The following is a 21,624-nucleotide window of genomic DNA, read 5'->3' as shown; positions in this document are numbered from 1 at the left end:
AGATAAATTCTCGACACATTCAACTAAGTGAAGTATTTTATGACTTCTTTTTCTTTTTAAGTAGAAGACTCTTTTGCAATAAGATAGTCCTGTGCATGCAAATAATGAAATAAAAAAAAACACACCTTGAAACCGTAAGAGTTGATAAATCTGATTTAAATTTAATTTGTGCCTGGAAAAGTTATATAAATAACAAGGAAAATCAAAAGGTCATGACAAACCTAGAAAGAATATGTGGGATTACCCCATCCTACAGTCCCCTGAAGTTTCCCTGAGAGATTATTAGCAATGCTTCTCAAATTTTAATGTGCATACTGTTCACCTGGAATCTGGTTAAAATGAGACTTCTAACTCAGCAGGCCTGGAGTGGGGTCTCAGATTCTGCATTTCTAACCAGCCCCCAAGTGATGTCATGTAGCTAAATGTTATAGAACTTCTCTAAAAAGACGTGGAGCTAAAACTGAAGAGGCCTCAGTTAACTTCAAAGAATCACCTGGGAAAGTTTCAGAAGGAACACCCACCGAAGCTTCACCTTGGGCCATTGTGATTTAGGTCAGGGGTGAACAGTGGGAAGCAATATTTAAAAACAAAAACAAAAAACTCCCTGTGTGACAAAGATATTCAGCCTGATTTGAAATCCAGTGGAGAAGACGGTCTGAGTTCCTTCCTGCTCTTGCTGGGCTCCGAATGCCGCAGAGGCCTGTCTGAACTTGTAGTTTTAAACCATTCCGTTCCCATACCCAGATCCCACCTGCCCTCCGCTCCCACCCCCAAGTCACCTTTCTGCAGCCTTGTCCTAACAATCTCCTCCCACCTCAAAGGCTGACAAAAGGGAGAAAGCACAGCACAGGAGGACGAGGGGCATGGTTAAGGGACATCCTGCATCCGACATCCCCATGAGGGCTCAGGTTTGGTCACTGTTTAACCGCTACTGGCTGTGTGATCCCAGGTAAGCCTCCTAACCTCTTAGACTCCACTTCCTCCTTTACAAAACCCAGGTTGTTGTGAGGCACAATCAAGTTAACCTACTGGAAGAAATATGAGTAAACTGGAAAGCATCACAGGAACATTAGTTATTAGGTATGTGACGTCTGTGAACACACACAATTCCAAACCACTCACACTGACATCCCAATAACTTTGTACATCATTCCCCCTCCCATGCCGTCTCAATTCAAGGAAAACAGGTTTCTCCAGGTTTCCATTTTCTAAATATACAAACTAAACTTCATGATTGAAAACAGGTAGAACTTAACATTTCATATCCAGCCTAATAAAAAGGGCTTCAAATTTGTAGAACATGCCAACAAACGAAAGCTGCGTTATGTCTGCTTATGTACATAACAAATGTACATTTGCAAAACAAATTCTAACTTCTTAAACAACTTCTACTCCATTTCTAAGTGTTGGGTCGCACCTAAAATGTACAGTCCCGTCTCCCCCACCTTCCAGATCTGGGGAACAGTGGAGGAAGTAGGCGTTTTGTTTCCATCCGCACAGACACACATCTTAACTGGTCTCCTCAAGAGAGGCATTTGCTATTTAATCCATTTGCTAATAAAATCTACTGAATTTGGAAGATTCCCTGGCAAAGGAAGTTTGAAGCACGTGCCCAACAGACACACTGGATCTATCCTTGGGAAGCATCTGCCTTCCGCACTGCACAGGGACAGGAGGGGAGAAGGAGGTGGCGCCACCAGGCAGGACTCTCAGATCTAATGACACACCTGGCTTCCCTCTTCCCAGGTGCTCAGCCAACCAGAACTCCTCCGTGTCCAGGGGGTATGACTAGGAAAATTCCTCACCTGCCACGTTAGAATTAAGCACCCCATAACCTAACTCCACAGGGCGTACCAGGCAGCAGAAAGGCCTAAGCCAGGCCTTGAAATGGCCCAGTGTCGGCCACAGGTGAAGGGTCCAGTTAGCTAAGCATCCTCATGATGTTCCCTCAGACTAAATCCATAGTAGACAACAGGGGCAGGACAGCAGCCCTGCACAGCCAACCACACAGATTCCAGATACTACCACAGGGAGCGTGCTGCCTTCAGAGAGTGGGCCCCTCCAGAACACCACACAGGCATATTTCCCAGCAAACGGGTTGCCCAGAGACCATTTGGTTTCAATTAACAGAAACTCACTCCCAATAACCTAAAGGGGGGGTGGGGGGGAGGGTGGTAAGGTTCATTATAAGGCCAAGAGGTCTATCAGAAGACCCCTAAATTGGGAACTGCAGCCAGCTCTGATGGGAAATGGAAAACCATCAGGAAATGAAACTATTCCCAAGGTCTCTCACCTCCTCCTCTGAGCAACTGCTTTGTTCTTTTCTCTCTGCAAAGCTGGTTGTGTCCACGCTTCTCTGTACCCATGGGTCAAACATCTACTCCCCAGGTAGCTTTTCCCGGAACCACAGTGTGAGCATCAAAGACAAACTAGGATTGCTGTCTCAATCCCAAAATATTCAGGAGACAGAGTTTAACTCAGCTGGGTCAGATGTGCCCCTTTGATCCAAACATCAGAGAGAAGGTGGGTGAGCTGGTCTAACCATAGAGGATATTTACCTGTCCAGCACAATTACAAAAAAAAATAACAGTACAAATGGCAACTTGATAAACTCCAACCTTTGTTAAAGCCACAAGGCTTTCCAAAGGTATCATCTTGACTTCTTATCATCACTCCAAGGAAGCACAGCTGTATACAGCCAGATCCTCAAATAACAGATAAATGTCGTCTTTGTAGCTTGCTTCCTGGTTGCTCCGGTTGGAGTAAAAAAAAAGCATTTTGTTGTTATCAAATAGGAATTTATTTCTGGTTCATCCTTTTGCCTGGAAATGAGCAAGACCTGGACAATTCATGAAAACGTCCTTGAGATCATGAATTCAAGGATGGGGAAGAGAGGCAGCCATGGTGGAGACACACAAAACTCACACACAGAGAACTGAAGCCCTCAAGGCAGTCGTACCAAGATCATTTTCCACAGGTAGAATCTATTCTGTGTAAAGGTTAAATTAAGCAAAGGTCCTTCCTTACAAAAGCCACTGGGCTTTTCATAAAGTGGCCCCAAAGAGTCCATCAGTCGCAGTTTCTTTCACCTAGGGCAGTGGTCGGCAAACTGTGGCTCGCGAGCCACACTCAAGGGGCCAAAGAGCCGCATGTGGCTCGTGAGTTTGCCGACCACGGACCTAGGGCAACAAACACATTCCTCACAGATCATGGGCTGCTCTGTGCAGTTGCTAATAAGATATCTGTTAGCGGAGGCTTACAAATCCATTTACATTGATTTTAATTAAGGAATCAATCCCTGGCCCTGAACAACTTGGTCCAGAGACGATAAGCAATTCAAGATTCAGTCTGTAGTCCCAGCCTAAAATCTGCATTAAAGAGAAGTTAATTCTCAGATCAATGCAGGACAAATAAAAATAACTGGGTTTGTATCTCTTAGCAAAAAGAAACGTCTCTTCCAAGTTTAGACAATAACTCTCCACACATTAATAAGAGGAATATATTTCCAGTGATTTCCTAACAAACTCAACCAGGCAAAGGGATTTTTGGTAAAAGCCTTAAATCTGGAAAACTGGGGTCAGATATTATGACTCTCAAACTTCTAAAGCAGTGGTTCTCAACCTTCTGGCCCTTTAAATACAGTTCCTCATGTTGTGACCCAACCATAAAATTATTTTCATTGCTACTTCATAACTGTAATGTTGCTACTGTTATGAATCGTAATGTAAATATCTGAAATGCAGGATGGTCTTAGGCGACCCCTGTGAAAGGGTCGTTCGACCCCCAAAGGGATCGCGACCCACAGGTTGAGAACCGCTGCCTAAAGTCAACTGAGCCCAACCTTCTCAAAAGCTTATCAGAACCTTTCAGGCCAGACTGAAGTTGAACAGAGAATTACCCAAACACAAAACACAAATGACAAGTAAGAACAAAGTGGCACTCACCAGCCCGGCTGTGCTCTGAATCAGCCGTGCTTCATTAAAGAGGCAGGCAAACTTTTGCATTTGCTTTTATTTTATCTTTTATAAAGGCTGAGGTAGAATTTGACCTTTCTGACCTTTCTGAGCGGACTATGAATTGGAAACAAGCTCAATTTAAAAGACAGCATCAATGTATGACTGCTCACCATTTCATTTTTTTAAAATATATTTTTACTGATTTCAGAGAAGAAAGGAGAGGGAGAGAGAGAGATAGAAACATCAATGATGAGACAGAATCACTGACTGACTGCCTCCTGCATGCCCTCTACTGGGGTTGGAGGCTGAAGCCGGGTATGTGCCCTTGACTGGAATCAAACCTGGGACCCTTCAGTCCGCAGGCCAACGCTCTATTCACTGAGCCAAACCAGCTAGGGCATCATCATTTCATTTTGTTCCCTTCTTTTTCCTGGTCCACCCAGTCTATTTTTAGACTTTTATCAGAACGTCCAATGATTCCTCATAAACCTATAGTGGAAAAAAAGTCTAGTTTCAGTCCCATTTTCTCAAATCCCCCAGCTAGCCAATACCAATTGATGCAGGGACAGAAGAGTTAGCCAATACGTGAAAACACATCACACTTGATTTTAATTTTTTAACATCAAAAAAGTCCATAAACTCACAAACAAAACAGAAAGCAGCAGTGAGCACCTCCCCCGCACAGACAGGGACCCCAACCTGTGTCTGCTCCAACTTAGGAACTCAGACAAGTGGAGGCTGCTCAAAAAAGAGAAGAATAAATCTAAGTTGCAGCAGACCCATTACACTGGGAGACAACCACTTCATGTTTCTCCCTTACTTTTAAAAATATTTAATAGAACAGTTATCAAGTTGATTTTGAAGTTAGTAGGACCAGCCTGAAACACTGCAAAAGGAACACCCCACCCCTCTACCCCGACAAAAACCCTGTGTATAAGGAAATAAATTGTGAGCAAAAGCAAGAGACAGACCAGGGCTCAGGCGGCTGGCACAAGCTTGTGTTCTCTCCTCTCTCCTTCCCTCCTCCCTCCCCTCCCCTCCCTTCCTTTCTGTTTCTCAACTGGGTGAACAAAACAAAAGGAGTTGACACTTTAGCTATACATATGGACTCCAGAGCTCTCTGCCTAATGTCAGCTTGCCTGCCCACAAGTTTGAAGATTCACTGGAACACCAAAGCTCCTTGAAACGTTGCCATGCGTTTGCTGGAGCCTTTCGGCAGACGCAGCCTGCCACCTTCCCTGGCTGAGTTGTGCAGGGCTGCTCAGCAGACCAGGGTATGCCAGTGTAGCCTGACATTCGGATCAAGACCACAAATTATAACCAGTTTCAGTAAATTGACTCGAGTGCCTTTGTTCCTCAGACATACATCTTCCTACGGCTTACAAATGCAGGCAGCAGAACCTAACCACCAACGCGACTAGAGCCAGCACTGGGAAAGGAAGTTATTGAAGCCTGGATTTCCTGCTTTTGCTTGTAGCCAAGAACTATGAGGCTTGTAGTGGTTTCAGGAACTGACTCATCTAATGATTCATGGATAAGATACTGCTTTTAATATGTTTCTGACCCGGCAGCTCAAGAACTTCAAAACCAATCTGAACCCGTGCTTCACTCGCAAGCACAATCAACAGGAGGACAAGAGTTAATGAAACAATGAAAACATCACACCAGGGGCAGGAAGAGTGGAATGTGACTATCACATGGGAAGCCATGAGCAAAAGCCTAATCCGTGGGCTGTGACTTGACAGCGTCCAAACTTCCCAACAGTGGATAACAGGTGGGATAAGGCTTATTTTTAGATGTCATTCCCCTAGATGTAAAAATAGATTTAGCACAGCAATATTTTAATTCAGGAGCATCTGGGGTTGTGACTCTAAATACCCAAGATGTAAAGAAGCGTGTAGCTCCAGATTTAACTGCTATAGCTGCAAACCAGAGAGAGTGCAGGGTTAACCCGTTAATGAGTAATGGACAATAAAGGGCTGGCAGTGGAACTCATTCTCTTAACTCATCCTCTAAGGAAGACTGCAATTCGGTTATTTCCACTCATCTTCAGACCATTCTTCTCCCCTCTCCCCCACCTACATGCTCACACGAACACACACACACACACACACACACACACACACACACACAGTCCTGAAGAGCAAAGCTCTCTAAGAGTACAAAGTCAGGAGCTGATATCCCCATGAATTCACTCATCAATGAGAAGTCGGGGGGGGGGGGGGGTTTCAATCCTCCCTCATCCGCTGATCCTTGGGTCTTTCCTGCCCCCTAATATAGGACATTTGGCACAGGCCTAGTTTTGTGTGTGTTTTTTCGGGGGTGGGGGGTGGGGGGGCTTTCAAAGTGTTGACAGGTTTCAACACAAGCCCAGCGGCACAGAGGGAAAGAGGGTAAAGAAAACAGAAAATGTAGGCTGGTTGGGGGGCGGGGGTGGAGGAAGCAATGAGAACAGTTGACCAGGCAGGGCCAAAGTGCAGGGCTGGCTGGCAGGCGCTGCTAGGCTGGGCTCCTCAACTGATTTACCGACATGACGTCAGTGGCTCCAGTCCAGCCTTTTCCTTGGTCGTTCTTACCACATGCCTCCTGAAGCCTCCCCTCTGCTAGGGAGCCACAGGACCACAATGAAAATTCCCTTTGTGAAATCAAGCTTACCTCGGGGCACAGAGGCCAGTCTTTGAATTACAGGCTCCTCACCCTCTGTGCCCACCAAGGAAAAGGGAGGGAATAATCCCCAACAATATTGTCCTTTCCTTAATACAGAGGAACCATTAAATGAAGCTAACTGCCTTAAAAAAATAATTTTTTTTTAAGCCTAAGGGCCATGGGAGGGGCGCAAAATTCCAGGACACTAATGAACTTCTCAGGGATGTCATGAATGATGATAATTTCAAGACTATTCACTCATTCTGTTGTGAGGCTGTACTGGGTGGACTGTGAATGCATAGGGCTCTGTTTCACCTCCACCGACGACAAAAAGTATTACTGAAGTGGAAACCCCAGACCTGTGAAAGTATTGCAGCAGCTTATCTTTTAAAATGAGTTTTTTGTTGTTGCTGTTTTTTTGGGTTTTGCCTAAGTGCATATTCTGTGATGCACCAACATGGGCGTAAAACAATATCCAAGAAGCAAAGACAGGAATTACTAAAAGTAAGTCTAATAGCAGACTTGTTAAACAAAAAATACTCATTTTAGACTTACAGGCTTTTTATTGTATACCCACAGCAGCATAACAGCTGTGTTTCGTGTAAGACTCCACGGCACAAATAAAACTAGAGACCTTTAAAAAAAATTTTAGCTGCCGGACCACAGTGGCTCAGTTGTTGAGGGTCAACCTATGAACCAGAAGATCACGGTTTGCTTCCAGTCAGGGCACATGCCTGTGTTATGGGCTCGATCCCCAGTGAGAGACATGCAGGAGGCAGCCAATCAATATTTCTATCTCTCTCCCTCTCTCTTCCTCTCTAAAGCCAATAAAAATATTTTTAATTAGCTAATAAAAATAATCTATTAGTGATAAATTCTTCAAATGACTAGAAAATTAAATATACTCTATTTTAAACACTTCAGGAGAGGAAGGTATAACACTTAAGTATTTACTCAAACAGATGTGTGCAAATGACCCCAAGAATATCATCAAACTACACTTTGTTGTCTGAATGGCTCCGAGAGGTAATAAGAAATTTCTCACCTTCTGGTTATTTAAACAAGGGGTAGAACAAGCATCACTAAAGTCTTCTGTGAAGCCTAAGTTATCATGAGCTTTGGCCTTTGAGGTGAGAGTCAAACCATGAACTGTCCATGGGGAATTCTTCAATTTGGCCTTTTTCGTAAGGGAGAAAAGGACAAGATGACAAGCACAGGCATGGAAGTGGCAAATGAGAGTCAACCGGGCCAGCATGAGACAAGTGTGCAAGGAAACGTGTTTTTACCATGGATCAACAAGTTGACAGAGCTGGGGGATGGGGAGCAGAGACCCTACCACCACACTGTAGCCTTGAAATACCATTTCCCACTAAAAGAAACCAAAATTCTACAGAAATGATCCATTTTAAGTCCCAAGAATATAGAAGAGGAGATTGGATAGCAAGTAAGCTATCAAAAACTAGCAGGGTCACATCAAAAGGACACATGAGTCAACTAAAGAAACTCCCACTGGCCAAAGATGGTACCAATTGAGCATCAATGAAGAGAGTAACTGATGATGCCTTGATGTGGGGTTGGGGAGACAAGAAGAGATAAAACGAAGAACTTATATACTTATATGCACAGTCCATGGACACGGGCAATAGGATAGTGAAGACGTGGGGGGATGGGTAGGGACTGGGAGGAGAGGGGTGAAGGGGGAAAACGGGAGATACCTGTAATACTATCAACAATAAATAATGTATTTTTTTTAAAAAAAGAGTAACAACAATGGATTCAAAAGCATCCAATCATGTAAAACCTATGATTGTATAAGGATACTAAAAAAACAAAAACAGAAACCTGCCTTTCCTGTATAAACTATACACCAGGTTAACCAAATAATTGATGAGAAAAAGTCTCTCTAAAAGAGGGCATGAGTGGGGGAATGGGGGAGGGCAATGGGGGGGGCACATATGTAATATCTTAATCAATAAAGAAAAAAGAAAGAGTATTCTAGGGGTGGGTCTGGTCCTTGGCGGTAGAAGCAACCATGATGGGTGGCAAGGCCACCGCAGCAGTGGGGGACCGGGTTTCAGGGGTACAGCAGGCACCTAGCCATTCCACTGCCTGGCTCCCTCAGAGAGCAAAAAGCAATGGAAGGCCCGCTTAGAATTCATCCTGTGCCACCTGCCTGACTACTGCAACCCTCCCCATGGCGGCAGCCACCTGGATCAGCTGCTGTCCCTCTCTCTGGTCTGGGCCAACCTGCCGGGGTCCAACCCCAGCGGGTCCAGGGGTCCCCAAAGGCGTAGACGGAGTCGGCGAAGAAGGAATGACATGGAGACAGCGTTCAGTTGATCAGCAGCCTAGCCAGGATCTCCAGCCAGGATCTCCAGCCAAGTTCTGGTCTGGATCTCCAGAGAGGTTCTGCTCTGGATCTCCAGCGAAGTTCTGGTTAGGATCTCCAGCCAGGTTCTGTGTCCATGTTCTCTTGCTAGGTTCTCCAGGTTCTCCAGCCAGGTTCAGTCACCAGGTTCTAGTCAGGTTCTCTTGCCAATTTCTGTAGTCAGGTTCAGTCCAGGATCTTTTGCCATGTTCTCTCGCTAGGTTCTGTCTCTAGGTTCTGAGGCCAGTTTCTGTCCAGGATCTTTTGCCATGTTCTCTCCAGCGAAGTTCTTCTGTCTCTAGAGAACGTTCTGTGTAGGTTCTGTGCCTCCTGGTTCTGTCTTCTTCTTAGTTCTGTGTTCTGAGTTCTGTGCTCTTACATCTGTATTTATACCAGTTGATTCAATCCTATCAATCTCTATTACAAAGGTTAAGGCGTTTCTTATCTCCATTCCAGGGAGTAAAGATTATGTAGCTTAAGCGTGATTGTTTATAGTTAAAGTGATTAACTACCCGCCTGGCACTTAGTTAAGGAGTTTTATCCCCTCCCTGACTTCAGGGAAAAATCCCTACCTGGGGAAACAACCTTTCTCAGAGAGGAGACCTTGGTTAAAACACATAGTGCCAAGAAGGTGAGCAAACATTTTAAGAACAGTATGCCATATATGCCAGGTCCCTTGAAACAGCAAAGATGGACCGGCTCCCGGCACCAACCACCTCTTCCTGGGTTGCAGTTACAACAAAGAGCTTTTAGATAAGGTGATGGAAATGCCTGACGGAATTGGAGTGGAAAACCTGCCGTTTACTACCAGAAGAGAATTAATGAAAAAGCATCAAAGCTAAGGCAGAAGATGCATCACATTTTCATTATCAGCTACAGGCTAGCAGGGAGGCCAGGATGAATGTAGCTTTGACCACAGAAGCTCTCTTAAGACCCCTGGTGTTACCAACATGTAGGAAAGAGGTAGCTGGAATGAAAGTGGCATTTTAAAAGGTCTCATTCTCCCAGGAGCTATCACTGTAAAAGTACGCATGAGTATTTATGTATTTATAAATCCTGTATTTTTATTCTCAGTTTTAAATATCAAACTTTTTGTTTAAATGATCCTTTTTTTTTTAATGTTGATGTAATAATGGCAGGTCATGGATTTTACACTTTGGATTTCTCAACCATGTACCTTTAAGTGTGATTCTGCTTTTATGGGTGTTTTTCCCCCGCATTGAGGCAAGCCAGATCCCTTATTTCCAATTTCTATCTGAAGTTTACACCATCCACATCATCCACTGTCACACACACTCACCTTTTGGTAATGAGGTGAGAGTGAGAATCAAACCATAGGCTTCAGGTACCCATCAGCTCATGGGAAGAGGCAGCCTACAAAAGAGCATCTGATCTTACAGTAAAACTGACAAAAGATTCCATAGTTGGGTCCAGGCAGCCAGTTGGTCTGCAGTAAAGGTCACTCCCAGCTTCTGAGTAAAGGTCACTTATTTTTTCTGGAGGGAGCCTTAGGCTCTTGTCTTCTCCTAGACTTGAGGAACTGCCAAGCACAGAGCCCCTCAAGAAATTCTTTATTGCAGTGCAACTCTGCTCTGAAATTCTGGTATTAATTCCCCCCTTTTAGGTAATGCATCTGTTCTTTATCCCTTTCCTGTTCCTCTTTTTTATTTAATATCCACCATTAAGTACTTGGATTGTACTCAGGCTTAAATACTGAGAGAGGGACATCATTTAGAAGGCAGCAATGTAATAGCCAATCACAGTAGGATTCACTCATCATGGTGCTTGGTCCTGGGGACAGTAGTGAATAAGACAGTGGATCCTACTTTAGCTTAACCTGCTGATAAAGCCAGGTACTTGAACACCCAGAAGTGCTAAAAAGGAGAGCTGGCTGTGGGAGCATGGTATCTGGTGGCAGAAAAGAGGGACGACTCTTGCCATGGCTTAAGGCTAAGACCAGGCCGCAAACCTTGGATGGGTCTCATCTTTGTGCAGCTTTTAGCTCTCATCTCTAGTGACCACTAGGGTGAACCAAAGTTGGAAGAAACAGGATCTCTGACCTATAATCTTGAACAAGCCACTTCTCTCCTCCAGCCTTACCTGGAAAATAGAGATCGTAGAAATACCTACCACCAGAACTATGGCAAGGATTAAGACCAAGCACAAGCTTAATGAGCCTTAGCCTCTTTTTTTCCTCAAATGTAGCCTAGCTTCTTTCATTTTGATTATCTGTACAAATCTGTGAGGCTTCAAAAACCGAATTATACGGTGGAAAAAGTAACAATAAAAAGAGTATTCTAGCTAATAAATGAAAAAGGAATCAGAGAATTGGAATAGTACGAGTGGCACATAGGAAATAATAGACATGGGCAGAAATCATAAATCAATGACTGCTAATATCACAAAGATGAGGCAACTACACATTAGGGGCCTCCTGGTGGAATGCTAGTTATAAAATATTCCTGTCCAAAATAAATAAATAAATAACCTGAATCAGACCAAGCTTCTAGATCTAAATCCCCATTTATAGGAAATTCAGAAGATAGAATATGATAAACAGGACATGGGAATGCAACTGCAAAATTCAAAATGTGGAAAACGCTACAAGAGAAACAATGAGGCTTTTTAACTGCAAGAAAGAAAAAAAAAGGCAAGAGGAGAGGCCTTAAAAGATTTTTAAGAAACATATTAACCAAATATAACCTGTTGATCTTGTTTGGAACCTGAACTGAACAAACCAACTGTGGGAAAACATTTATGAGACAATCAAGGAAATTTTAACAGCAACTAGGTATTTGATATTAAGGAATTATTAAAATGTTCCTATGATATTGTACTTGGTGGTTGTTGTTTTTTTAAGAATCATATTTTTAAAAATATGTACCAAAAAAAATAATTACAGATGAAGTGGCATTACATTTAGGAGAGGAGATGGGGTTTAGAAGAAACAATAACAGCCATGATTTTATGACGACTACTAAATGATGGTGGTCCCATGGGGGCTCATTACCCTCTACTGTGCTGAATTTTTCCATAATAAAACTTGTGAAAACCTAAAATTAAAAGTAGACAGCAATCCTGGCCCCCTCCTTCAAAGAGAAAGAAAGATGCTATGGGAAGAGGCATTTGGCACTCAAATGCATGGCTACTGGGGAACGGTAATCGAAATCATAATCACATCAGCAGCTCACACTTATGGGACACTTCCTCTCTGCCAGGCATGTGCTGGCCCTCAGTTAACCCACAAGGAAGGCACTGCTATGTCCATTTTACAGGTAAGGATACTGAGGTTCAGAAAAAGTAAAGAGGATCCTCAAGGACAAACAGACAAGTGGGTGGAATGTGGGTGACTCCACAAATTTATGAGAAACAGAATGAGTTCTGTCTTTTCAAAATAGTAGCAACTTTTAAGAGGGCTGGTAACTCTATAATCCAAAAGAGTCAATGCTCTCCAGTGTTAAAGAGAGCAGGGCTGAGAAGTGCTGCTTTACTGATGACCATTTTTGGTGAAACTCGGGGAGCTGCAGAGGCAGGCTCTAAAATCTCAAAGTGATAAGAGCGGAGGAGAAAGTATGAAAAGTGGAGGGCACATGTACAAGTGTGTGTGTAAAAGCATGACGGCAAAAATGGTCTGAAGGAAAAGGGAGAAAAATAACAGAGCAGGAAATCCAGCTTAAAACTGAACCCAAAGGAGAAAGATGGAAAAAAGCAAATAAAGGAGCTCCTGTCAGACTAGTCCCGTCTAGTTGGGACAAACCCTCGGGATCTTGGATGGAGAAACAAAGGGCAGAGGAAGCAGGAGACTTCCGAATGGGTTGGGGGAGCAAACAGAGATACTCACTGTGGGCCACTTACCATATTTCCTCACATTTCACTTTAAACACACACTCTGGAGGTATTATTATTTTCTTCATTTTTCAGATGAGGAAATGGAGTCCCAAAGAGATTAAATATTTTACCTGCTATCACAGCCAAGAAGCAGAACTCAGGTCTGACTTCAAAGCCATGCTTTCAGGCTACTTTACTAAATATATCAAGCACTAGAGAACTATACAAAGTTAGGTCAACACCAAAATGGCCAATAGCAGAAAGTCAGTGGAGAAAGTCTAAGAAAGGGACCTGCCCTGAGAAGGAGGGGAATACGCGGGCACAAGTCCCAGAGTGACCAGAGCTGGGTGGACAGAAGAAAAGACAGTAGCAACCAGCCCACTCTCTTCCACCAAACACCAGCCACCAAGATGTCAACCCCATTAGCAATCCCATTTCAAAGCCCCTAATGCCTTTTTTGAGAGGCCTGATTATCAAGGGCTCTGAGGAAGCAGTTAACTCCTTTCTACCCGGCGCCCCTACCACTGCCCATCACATATCACAGCCTAAGACAGAGCCCATGACACCTGGCTGGCAAGGACAGAAATTCACCCCATCTCTTAGGTTCCCAGCACTCCCACTATCATGGAGTGAAGTCAAGGTCATATGCCTACACCCTACCCCCAGCGTGAGTCATTTCCATATCCAAACCTTCCTGGAGGTAGAGGGGGCTAACTTATTCTGACAGCCTGCCAACAGAACACATTCCAAAGAAAAACCAGATAAACTGGTAGGTCCAGTTCCAAGCTTCAAAACCACATCAGCCCCCAATCCCTACACACACACACACACACACACACACACACACACACACACCCCTATAGAGCAACCTGGATCAACCCAGCCCCCTCATTAGTAGTAGGCTTACCCTCACATTTTCAATGGCCAGTACAACCAGTCTGAGAGGTGAAGGGTATTACAGTCTTTTGACATCTGAACCCAAAAGGGAAAGGTGAATCTTGCCCCTTCTCAGGAGGATGAATGACTAGAGTGGGGAAAGCTTGACTGAGTCACACCCAGCGTTTTAGAGCCTTAGCCATATGTTTGTTCTGAAGACAGAGTAAAATGGGTCACCAAGAACACAAAATACTTTGTGCTTTGGGTACCTTTGTGTACTTGGCCTTTTCTGGACAGATACTCCAAGTGAGGGGAAGTCTACCTTTGTTTCAATGTCATAATCAATCTTAAATCCATTCAATGACACAATAAAACCGAGGTGACTTAATAAACAGACTTCTGTTTGCCTGGCAGCTATGAAGTCACACAATCTAGGAACTGGCTTTAAATCTGGCCCTGTCACACAGACTGTGGGACCTGGGGCAGATTACTAAACCTCTCTGAGCTTCACTTTTTTTAACTAAAAATGGAGCTCTTAGGTTAAAAAAAAAAAAAAAAAAAAAAAGGTAATGCTGAAGAATGGGCATAAGGCAGAATATGACCTGTAAGCCTTCCTTTCTTATCCAAATTCTCCCAGAGTGGCACAAGGAATTAGTGCCACTAAAAGAAAAGTTATGGCATGAACTCAGAGGACTTGCACCTCCTCCAAAAAATCTAGTTTGGGGAGGAGAGTGCAGGGTGGTGGATGGGATGACTCAGATAACAAAGTGATTCTCCAAGACTTTTCTGCCTAAGGCACTCACATTTTATCTCTTTAATCTAAAGCTCAGCTCAAAAGCAGGCTAGAGGGGCAGATGGCCCAGTATCATTTTCCCAGAAAGGGAAACCAACGATTTTCAAACAATTTGCCCAAAGTTCCAGGGAAAGCCAATAGCAGAGGCTGTCCAACAAAGCCTTGCTTCCCCACAGTTGGAAGTGGAGGACCTAGATCCCAGTCCCCAGAGGACTTTCAAAGGCCTTCTCCCAAATGAGCTGCCCCAACAAGGAAACAGTTAGTTCTCCAGGCGCTCAACAGCAAAGCCCAGATGCCACTGTTTCAGCAACACTTTCCCAAGTTACTGCTTAAACCATGGATAAAATAACTCCATACATAGTGGTATCAAGAGATCCACCTGGAACTGAGGTGTGCTGTTACAATTACGTTTGGTTTTAGGCAAAGTAATAAAATTTCTTTAATTCCTAAAATCCCACTCCATTTCCCCTGCTGTATGTATACAGGCACACCATCGGGCATCTTTACACAGTCTCCCAAAGAACACAGATAAGCCAGTTTGAAACCAAAGACAGTCAAGAGCACTGAGACCACAGGTTCAACATCATCATCAGAAATGCCCCAAATTCCAATTACAAACCTTTCAAAATTCCACTGGGAAAAGCTTCCTAAATTACATTTTGCTAGTCAAAAAGGAAATGAACCAATGCTGAATCATTCCTATGAATGATGAGAAAAAAAATATTTTTTTCCATACGTTAGGAATTGATCCTCAGAATAGCTGAGGATTCTAAACAATTTGGTTGAAACTAGCACATGTTTATAGGACAAGTTGTTCTCTGAAATTCCCTTCTATTGTAGCTCCAGGCTCGCCACAGCATGGGACACTCCTTCAAGAATAATACTGTCAAGAGCTCAACACCAGGCCCCTGCAAAGGCCTCCTGCCCGGATTTTCTCTCCATTCTGCTTAATTAAAGGGAGCCAGCCAGTTTCCTCAACAGTTTCCTATTAGTAGAATGACCATGTAGTTTACCGTCGACCGGACATTTGGGAGTAAAGGGGGGGCGCTAATTATTAAGGATTACGCCAAGACAAGAAGCCTGAGCCAGGTCTATTCCAGGCAAGCCTCTACAGCCACAGGAACAGTAAAGGACAACCCTTTCGAAAATGCAAATGGATAAAAACTGCCACAAACAGACATTATGAGGGAGACAGCATCTGGTGGGAGGACACAGGAACCAGAAAGACCAAGTTGAAATTAAGAAAAAACGGGGCAAAGCGCAGCCTGAAGCGTGAGGTATAAATTAACCTGACTCTGAGTTTCCTTTTTCCCCCATCTTAAATCAGTTTACAAATCAGATTCAATAGTTGACTTGTGGCCTCATGATCTCCTAGTTTGTTCTTCATGACTTTAGTTCTTGGACTCTTTAAAGCAGTGGTTCTCAACCTTCCTAATACCGCGACCCTTTAGTACAGTTCCTCATGTTGTGGTGACCCCCAACCATAAAATTGTTTTCGTTGCTACTTCATAACTGTAATTTTGCTACTGTTATGAATCGTAATGTAAATATCTGATATGCAGGATGTATTTAGGCGACCCCTGTGAAAGGGTCGTTCGACCCCCAAAGGGGTCGCGACCCACAGGTTGAGAACCGTTGGTTTAATGTATAAACTACACGGGTGGTTAGCACAGTCAACATCTATCACTAAGGAGAGAGTCATTCCACACCATTAGAATCATTCTTTGTAAAGAAAAAAAAAAGCTTCCATTTTACATATATTTTTTAAATCAACCTTTCTTCCTTCTTCAACAGTCAGCTAGCTGCCTCCAAAAACCCCTGCCCGCAACAAGTTCACTCATTCCTCAGTAATTTTTAACTTAAAGACTGGGAAACCACATTAGCTCTACATATTGTGTTAAGAGACAATAGATGTGTTCTCCAGCCCTGGCTCAGAACCATCTTAAGTACTCAAAGCAATAGCAGGGAGTGGCCCGGGTCGACAAAGGAGGGGACGCTGACCCACACTGAAGTGTAGCTGGGGAGCAGACCTACAGCCCACTTAAGGCTTCCAAGTGAAAAAGTAGGTCTCTACCCACTCTACCCAGGATACTAACCCAAGTAGACACTCATCTTAGATTAACAAACATGCTCTTACATATGCAAATACATTGGCAAAGGGCGGGGCTACCATTCACATAAAAGTGTTAATTATTATGTAAATTATGTTTAAGACCCAAAGCAAAGAGCCTGCTGGGAGTGGCAAAGCAAAGACTTAATTCCTGAGCTTGGAGTACCTACTTGGAGGAGCAGGCTGGCTGGAGGTTTTAATAGCAGCCACACCGAGCTAGCTTTTAACTAAACTTTACCACAACGCTTCTAGGTAGATAACGTCATCCCCATTTTCCAGATGACGAAACTGAGGGCACAGACAAGTTAAGGAGCAGCTTGCACTAAGCAGGTATTAAGAAGTGCAGGAGCCATAGCCGGTTTGGCTCAGTGGATAGATAGAGCTTTGGCCCGGGTTCGATTCTGGTCAAGGGCATGTACCTCGGTTGCAGGCTTGATCCCTGGCCCTTGTCCGGGCGCCTGTGGGAGGCAACTAATGGATGTGTCTCTCTCACATGGATGTTTCTCTCTGTTTCTCCCCCTCCCTTCCACTCTCTCTAAAGGTGGGGTGGCTCCTCTCTGCCTCTAGTTCTCTCTCCCACCTGAAGCTTAAGGCCCTCACACCACCAACAGAAAGGAAATTCCTCAAGGGTGCTGCCAGCAGGCCCAGGGCTCTAAGCACAATTTCTCTGTAAAGTGTTCCTTTCAACCACCTTAGAGAGCTTTTAGAACCCAATCCCAAAGTTAGGAGCACGGTTCCTAAGTAAGAATCTAAGAAAACTGTTTCCTTTTGCGTAGATGAAGGTACATCAAACCCACTTTTTCAGAAGCATTTCCATTTGATTCGTACTACGATTTGGCAAAGAATGACCTCAAATATGATGTATTTACTGATGGATTTCCTCCACTTTATCAACATGGGAAGTGTGGTTCAAAGTGATTAATGGTCCAGGACTTTATGGGATGCACCAGCCTCCCCTGGATTTCAGTCCATTTGCCTGAGACCAGAAGTCCGGTTCTTCTAAGTGACTCCGCCTCAGCCCTGGGTGTTCCTCCAGAATCCCTGTCCAGGCTGACCTGGCAGGAAATCTGTGAAGATGTGGTAGGCAAGATAATATCTGAATTTGTCATTTACTGAACACTTACTAAATGTCAGGCATACAGGAGGCATTCTATCAGGATTTCCAAATGGGGACACCGAGGCTGAGAGAGGAGGTACAGTCAAACCTCGCTTCTCGAACATCTCCCATTTCGAACAATTCAGTTCTCAACTAAGTTGTCCACAGAAAAGAAAATGTCTCGGTTGTCAAGCCAAAACTTCAGTTTTCAGCCTGACAACCCTTTCATGCTGATACCTCAGCGTGACAGAAGGTGCCCCACAGGCAACAAAGGAGAGAATGCTTTTATTGCTGGTGAAATTGATGATCAGCACAATTTTAAAACATAAAGAGTGTTAATGTTGCTAAGGGTGTGAAAGTGCTCACAAAACAACAATCACAGGCACTTGAATAGGTAGAAAAACTGTTGATTGGGTAAAGAAAAAGTAGTATTTCTGAGGTAGTGATATATGAAAAAATTGTTTAAGGCTAGTATGGGGTGGTTTGATAAATTTAAGAAAAGTGTTTATTTATAAGCAGTACATTAGACATGTGTATTGTATATAAGAAAGGTTAAAACAGAGAATCATTTTGGGGTCTGGGATGGATTAATTCAATGTATATTATTTCCGATGGGGAAAAAAAGATTCCGTTTTCGAGCAAATCGCTTCTCGAACATCCTTCCGGAACGAATTAAGTTCGAGAAAGGAGGTCCAATGTAATTTTACCGAGTCCACAGAACTAGTAAGTGGCTGAGCCAAGAGTCCAAATAAGGTGCCCAGCCGGTGTGGCTCAGTGGTTGAGCCTCGACTCATGAACCAAGAGGTAACTGGTTCGATTCCCAGTCAGGGCATATGTCCGGGTTGCTAGCTCCATCTCCAGTAGGGAATCTGCAGGACATAGCCCATCAATGATGTTTCTCTCTCATGGATGTTTCTATCTCTCTGCCCCTCTCCCTTCCTCTCTCTCTAAAATCAATAAAACCTATTTTTAAAAAATATTGTTGCACCTACCCAGTTTGGCTCAGTGGATAAAGCGTTGGCCTGCAAACTGAAGGGTCTTGGGTTTGATTCTGGTCAAGGGCACATACATTGGTTGCAGGCTCAATCCCTGGCCCTGGTCAGGGCATGTGTGGTGGCAACCTATCAATGTGTCTCTTTCACATTGATGTTTCTCTCTCTCTGTCTCTCCCCCTCCCTTCCACTCTTTCTAAAAAACAATGGAAAAATATCCTCAGGTGAGGATTAATAAATAAACCATATATATATATATATATATATATATATATATATACACATATATATATACATATATATATGTATGTATACACACACACACACACACACACACACACATATAGTAATGTTGTAGCAAAACAAACCATCCCAGAGTATTTCTGTATCACTTATAAATCATATTTTATGCATACTTAAACCTTTTAAGTATGTCAATCTTGTGCAGACATAAAGAGGAAAGTATAAGCAAAATAAACTGGATAAGATATATCTAAAACAACTTCTCAAGGAGACAAATATCCATGCTGTTCCACACACTATCGCCCCGTGACAAAAGCATTCTGCATTTGTTCTACAAGCTTTGATGAGCATGTGCAACCACTTCATGGATGGTGACCATGGCCTGGCCAGTCAGAATTGAAGGATATGTTCAAATACGGGAAAAGTTTGCATCTTGGAACTCATGGAACATGGGACACACTGTTTCCCCACTGGACTGTGATGATCTCTTTACATGCCTGTTTCCTTTCCTGTAAATTTTACTGATCACCATTCATTGGCCATCTTTTACTGATCACCAAAACCCTGGCACACAGGAGCACCTGTAAATGTTTAAACGTCCAGGGGCAAGTAGCAGTTCTATGCAGAACTGAGAGCATCTGGACTTCAAGGAATCCAAAGGTGGAGGAAAGAAAAAAGAAAGAATGAAAAGCCACATATGGTTTATCAGCAGCGGGTTCGTCTCTGGGCTGCTGCCAGGATCACCCATCCTACCACCTCACTCTGCAGTGTCAAGGGATACCATCTAAGGAGCTCAGAGAGCAGCTGAGACAGCATCCCCGCTACTCAAACAATAAAAACACCTCTGCAAGCAGCCAGGTAAGAATTAGTCTTTAAACCCTTCCCCAGCAAGCCTGACACAGGCCTCTATTATCACATCTGGAAACAACTGCTACACTCCCAAGGGGTAACAGATGAAAGCTGAGCACAAAGAAGGTGGCTCTACACATTTTATTGCTTCTCACAATTGCAACCTTATTTTTGTGCAGCTGTAGCTTTAAAATCAACCAAGAACATCTCTGTGAATTCCAAAAACATTCAGTATATGCATGCATATAAGTTCTTTGGTTAATCTCTTCCTGTCTCCTCTGCCCCAGAAAGAAAAAAAAGGGGGGGTGGGACATCTGTGATACTTTCAACAATAAAGGTAAATTAAAAATAAATAAAACCCAAAGATTCAGTATATGTTCTTTGGTATATCGCCTCACAAATATAGGGGGGAGGAAAATCCCAACTCAGAGTTAGGAGGGACGGCCACATTTTGTCTGATTCAATCTAAGGATAAAAATTAGAGTATCACCCTAGTCGGTTTGGCTCAATGGATAGAGCGTTGGCCCTCAAACTGAAGGATCCAGGGTTCAATTCCAGTCAGGGCACGTACCTGGGTTGCAGGCTCGATCCCTAGGCATGTGCAGAGAGTGGGGGGGAACCAGTTGATGTGTCTCCCTCACATTGATGCTTCTTCTCTCTCTGTCTCTCCCCACCCCTTTCACTCTAAAAAAATCAATGGAAAACATCCTCAGGTGAGGATTAACAAAAAAATTAGAGTACCTAGGACCAATGGTTCCCAATCAGAGGTGAACACCACAATAGGTTCTCTTAGAAAAACGGAAACATTGCGCCTCCCGAAGCCCTCCTAAGTCTTCAGGGGTGATGGCCAGGCTGTTGAGAGCTCCATGATGGCTGCCAAGCACAGGGTCAGGTGGGAACCACTGGTGTGACAGAGGATCCGGGGGCAGGAGCAGAACGAGGCTGCCCTGGGTTTGAGTCAGAACCATCCTGAATTAGCCATGTAAAAAGACCCAGGTACTGTCAATTACTAACCCCAAGTCAAAATCTGGGAAAGATGAGGGGCCTATTAAGTTGAAAGGCAATGTGCAGGGAGGGTGCACTGGGAAAGGGCAGACGGTCTTACCCTGGCTCCTCCAGCGCCTGGCACATACCAATATTTGCTGGGGACACCCAATATTTGCTGATAAGCACATGGTCATGTACACCATCAAATTTCCACAGAGCCACCTACTATGTGCAAAAAATCTGAGTTGGCTCTGGCAACTTCATCAAGAGTTGTCACCCACCTGCCCCCCCTCCCTCAATTCATAGTGGAACAGATTTTAGTTTTGCTTTAGCTTCACCTGGGCTCTGAGTAGAGGTTTCTAGAAACATTTCCATGTTTAACAATCCTTGTCAGGAAGGAAGCTGACTCTTGCCTCCAAATCACAGATAACACGTCCTCTGATATCCAGTTACGTAGATGCTAATCATTTTTACATATTATGATTAAGATAAAATTCAAAGGTAAGGGAAAATGGGGGACATATTTTTAATGCACAGCAAAACTAGAAACGTTTTATCAAAATAAGAACAATATCAGCCTTATCTCTCCAGTATTTAAAACAAAAGCAAATTTTGAATTATGGGAATTTCTTGGCTCTACCAGTATGAAATGCTACTAAGCAGTTTGTTTTCTGTTTTCCACTCAATGAAAATACCTGATGAGTTCTTCTAAGTGTCCCAGATTTCAAGACTGATGGTTCCCCCAGTTGATGGTGCCCTTTCCCACTCTAACCACCATTGTCTCCCAAAGGCTTCCAGATGAAAAGGCAGAGAGGGAGAAAGGGCTGAAAGAGATTCCACCGAAGGAAGCATTGCTCACAATGGCTTCAATAGTTTTTGG

General features: G+C 43.6%; 1 protein-coding gene and 1 pseudogene across 15 annotated transcripts in view; one reads left to right on the top strand and one right to left on the bottom strand.

Moving 5' to 3' along the window:
* The window catches only part of TEAD1 (TEA domain transcription factor 1), a 271,877-nt gene that overhangs the window by 243,457 nt on the left and 6,796 nt on the right, over window positions 1-21,624 (bottom strand). The gene's annotated exons all lie outside the window — the stretch shown is intronic.
* On the top strand, window positions 8,635-9,960 carry LOC118664842 (annotated as a pseudogene).

This window comes from Myotis myotis, unplaced genomic scaffold (assembly GCF_014108235.1).
Source record: "Myotis myotis isolate mMyoMyo1 unplaced genomic scaffold, mMyoMyo1.p scaffold_m19_p_10, whole genome shotgun sequence".
Taxonomy (NCBI): domain Eukaryota; kingdom Metazoa; phylum Chordata; class Mammalia; order Chiroptera; family Vespertilionidae; genus Myotis; species Myotis myotis.
Note: the sequence above shows the minus strand (reverse complement) of the source record. Positions and strands in the feature narration are given on the sequence as shown.